The 4,732-nt window shown below is 35.6% G+C and overlaps 1 pseudogene across 1 annotated transcript; it reads left to right on the top strand.

Moving 5' to 3' along the window:
* The first annotated feature begins 2,637 nt into the window (after nucleotides 1–2,637).
* Nucleotides 2,638–3,663, top strand: LOC308651755 (L-lactate dehydrogenase A chain-like; annotated as a pseudogene). The gene has a single exon. The product of its transcript is annotated as an L-lactate dehydrogenase A chain-like (transcript).
* The last annotated feature ends 1,069 nt before the right edge of the window (nucleotides 3,664–4,732 follow it).

The raw sequence follows: 4,732 nt of genomic DNA on the forward strand, positions 1-4,732 counted from the left end.
AATGGAGGAACTTTAGATAGGGAAGGGGCATAGGGATAGGAAAGACAGTGGAATGAGTTAGACATTATTACCCTAAGTACATGTATGAAGGTACAAATGGTGTGAAAATACTTTGGGTACAACCAGTGACTTGAAAAATTGTACTCTGTATGTGTAATATGAAATGATTTGCATTCTGCCGTCATATATAACAAATTAGAATAAATAAATAATTTAAAAAAGAACCCAGGAAATTCTGGAGCTAAAATTCCAAGAGCACTCAATCACAAATTCTAAGAAATAGAATTAGTGCTCAGAAAGATCATTTGAAATTACCCAATCACAGAAACAACAACAACAAAAGAGTGACAAAACATTTGAAGGAAAAATGGATGGAACTTGAGACCATATACTACACAAAATAAGTTAAACTCAGAAGATCAACAATTCTTCTCTCATATGTGGAAATTAGAGAGGTAAAAAGAAAAAAGGTGTGTATTGCAGGAGCAGGAGTGTCTCATGAAAATCAAAGGGAGATCAGTAGAATAAAGGGAAGAGAGGGAAGAAGGAAGGGATGGAAAGGGAAAATACTGGGGAATAATATTGACCAAATTATATCATTACATTGTGTGAATGTGCAAGTATGTAAAAATAAATACCACCATTATATATCACTATAATGCACCAATAAAAAGTGAAAAAAAATAAACTTTCATGAGAAAAAAAAAGAGAGTAACAAAAGCCTATGGAATTTATGGAATATGATCAAGTGAACCAATGTACACATGGTAGTGATCCTGGAGAAACAGAGATTGGAAGGAGAAAAAGCTTAATTAGAGAAATAATGACAGAAATTTTCACAAATAACAGGATGAAATTAACATCAATCAGTAAGAGACAAAAATCACATGATTGTTTCAGAAAAAGAATTCAACAAAGTTAAATATCCTGTCTTTGATAAAAATTTAACAGCTTAGGTATAGAAGGAAGTTCCTCAACTTAATAAAGGCCACTTGTGAAAAACCCAACTAATATAATCAATGGGGGGAAATGAAAGTTTTTCTCTAAGATCTGGAACAAGGCAAGTGTATGCCCACTCTCCTCACTTCAATTCAACACTGAAGGACTATCTAGAGTAATCAGGCCAGGACTGTGTTTATAGTTCAGTGGCAGAGCACTTGCCTTGCATATGTGAGGTGCTGGGTTTGATTCTCAGCACTTCATATAAATAAAAGTCCAGCAACAACTAAAAAATATTTTTAACAAAACAATAATCAGGCCAGGTGCAGGGGTGCACACCTATAATCCCAGTGACTAAGAAAGCTAAAAGAGGAGGATCGTGAGTTCAAAGACAGCCCCAGCAACTTATAGAGGCCCTAAGTAATTCAGTGAGACTCTGTCTCTAAATAAAATTCAAAAAAAAAAGGGCTGGGGATGTGACTCAGTGGTTAAGTGCCCTTGGGTTCAATCCCTGGTATGAAGAAGGAGGAGGAGGAGGAGGAGGAGGAGGAGAAGAAGAAGAGGGGGAGGAGGAGGAGGAGGAGGAGGGACAGATAAGAAAAAGAAGTTAAAGATATTATATTGGAAAGGAAGAAGTAAAATAATCTGTATTTGCAGATGACATAATCCTATATGTAGAAAATTTCAAAAAGTTCAAAAAAGGGAATTAAGTTTCAGTTTATAAAATCAAAATACAAAATATGTGGCATTTTTGTATATAAATAATAACCTTGCCAAAAAGAAATTAAGTAAATAGTTTCTTTTATTATAGCATCAAAAAATAACTAAAATTCCTAGAAATAAAATTAATCAAGGAGGTGGAAAATTGGCACACCAAAAACTATAAAAACAAACTTATGAAAGAAATTGGAGATAACACAAATGATGGGGAAATATTTCATGTTAATGATCAGAAGAATTAGTATTTTTTAAATGTTCATGTCACCCAATGCAATATACAGGTTATATACAATCCCTTTCAAATCCCACATTATTTACAAAAAATGGGAGGGAAAAAAAACAATCTTTAAATTTGTATGGAGCCACAGAAGAGTTCAAATATAAAAAGCAATTCTGAGACAGAAAAACAAAATTGGCAACATCACCAATTTAAAGTATATATATAAAGCTAGGATAATCAAAATGGTATAGTACTACCATCAAAGCAGTGAACAGAACAGAACAGTGGAACAGAACAGAAATACATAAATAATCTTAACAAAGGCACCCAGAAGACATAATAGAAGAAGGAGAGTCTCTTCAATAAATGTTGGAAAAACTGGATTTTCATATATAGGAAAATGAAGATTGTATACAAAAGCAACTCAAACTGGATGGCTTAAGCATAAGAATGGGAGCCATAATGCTCCTACAAGAACGCATAGGGGACCATCTCCTTTCCATAGGTCTTATCAATGACTTTTATATATAACATCAAATCTCAGTCTATAAACCAAAATTAATAAATGAAATTACTTCCAACTCAAAAGTTTCTGTGCAGTCAAGGAAAACAATTTTTAAAAAATGAAAAGGCAGCCTATGTTTATAGAAAAAATGTTTGCACACCATATGTCTCATAATTTATCCAAAATTTATAAAGAGTTCATATAGGGTGCCGGAGACTGCTGCTAAGTGCGGATTCTATTGCCTGGTCCCAACGCCTTCTCAACGTGCACTCCCGATTCCTTTTGGTTCCAAGTCCAAGATGGCAAGATTCAAGGATCAGCTAATTGTGAACCTTCTTAAGGAAGAACAGGTCCCCCAGAATAAGATTACAGTTGTTGGGGTTGGTGCTGTTGGCATGGCCTGTGCCATCAGTATCTTAATGAAGGACTTGGCAGATGAATTTGCTCTTATTTTCATGGAAGATAAATTGAAGGGAGAGATGATGGATCTCCAGCATGGCAGCCTTTTTCTTAGAACACCAAAAATTGTCTCTGCAAAAACTATAATGTGACTGCAAACTTCAAGCTCGTTATTATCACAGCTGGGGCACATCAGCAAGAGGGAGAAAGCTGTCTTAATTTGGTCCAGCTGTCTTAATTTGGAACATCTTCAAGTTCATCATTCCCAGTGTTGTAAAATACAGCCCACATTGCAAGTTGATTATTGTTTCCAATACAGTGGATATCTTGACCTATGTGGCTTGGAAGATAAGTGGCTTTCTCAAAAACGGTTTTATTGGAAGTGGTTGCAATCTGGATTCAGCACGGTTTCGTTACCTGATGGGGGAAAGGCTGAGAGTTCACCCATTAAGCTGTCATGGGTGGGTCCTTGGGGAGCATGGAGACCTTAGTGTACCTGTGTGAAGTAGAGTGAATGTTGCTGGTGTCTCCTTGAAGAATCTGCACCCAGATTTGGGCACTGATGCAGATAAGGAACATTGGAAAGAGGTTCATAAGCAGGTGGTTGACAGCGCTCATGAGGTGATCAAACTAAAAGGCTAATACATCCTGGACCATTGGACTGTCTGTGGCAGATTGGGCAGAAAGTATAATAAAGAATCTTATATGGGTGCATCCAATTTCCACTATGATTTAGGGTCTCTATGGAATAAAGGATGATGTTTTTCTAAGTGTGCCTTTCATCTTGGGACAAAATGGAATCTCAGATGTTGTGAAGGTGAATCTGACTCCTAAGGAAGAGGCACATTTGAAGAAGAGTGCAGATACACTTTGGGGAATCCAAAAAAAAAAAAAAAAAGCTGCAGTTTTAAAGGCTTCTAATGTCATATCACTTCACTGTCTAGGACACAACAGGATTTTAGTTTGTCTCTGGCAAAGACTATATTGTGACTGCAAACTCCAAGCTCATGAATGTATCCTTTTTATCTGATCTGTGATTAAAGCAGATGGCCTGGGGAAAACATCAATTTTCTAAAGTTAGAAATAGGAATGGCGCATAAAACCTTACAGATATCCTGATGCTGGGTAGTACTTAACTTGTGTAGTCCTAAAATAGTTAGTGTAAAATAGTTCCACCATCTCAGAGATACCACTGCCAATGTTACACAACATTGTGTATGTTGTGTGATATACCTTCATCAGACATGCCTAGTCCAACTTTTTTTTTCATTCAGTCACATCCTGGGATCCAATGTTAAATCCAATATCGCATGTCTTATGTATAACTGTTCTAAAGGATTTTATTTTGTGCATTATATGTATCTGTAGTGTACATTTCCATATAATGTAAAAGAAAGATCTACAAATGAATATTGCAACCAGCTATCCAAGTGTCACACCAACTGAAATTTCAAATAAACCTTGAACAGTGGAAAAAAAAGAGCTCATATAACTTAATAAGAAGAAAACACATCATTCAATTCAAAAGTGAAGAAATGATCTGGGTAGACACTTCTTCAAAAATGATTTAAAAATGGCTAACAGGTATTGGAGAGGTACTCAACATCAGAGAAATGCTAATCAAACCCACTATGAGATATCTCCTCACACCCATTAGGGTGGCTATTTTGAAAAAGACAAGAAATAGCAAGTGTTGGCAAGGATGTGGGCAATTTTAACACTTTGGGTAAGAATATAGGTTGGTGCAACCATTATGAAAAATAATATGGAATATCCTTTAAAAATAAAAATAAAACAACCATATGATCTAGCATCCCTCTTACACTCAAAAGAAATTAAATCACTACCTTATAAAGATATCTGCAGACTCCCACATTCATTCCAGCATTATTCACAATAACCAATTGACAGAAATAAATCTGTCAACAAATGAATGGATAAGAAACTTT

The sequence above is a fragment of the Spermophilus citellus genome (genome assembly GCF_964194105.1).
Source record: "Spermophilus citellus genome assembly, chromosome: 1".
NCBI classification, from domain to species: domain Eukaryota; kingdom Metazoa; phylum Chordata; class Mammalia; order Rodentia; family Sciuridae; genus Spermophilus; species Spermophilus citellus.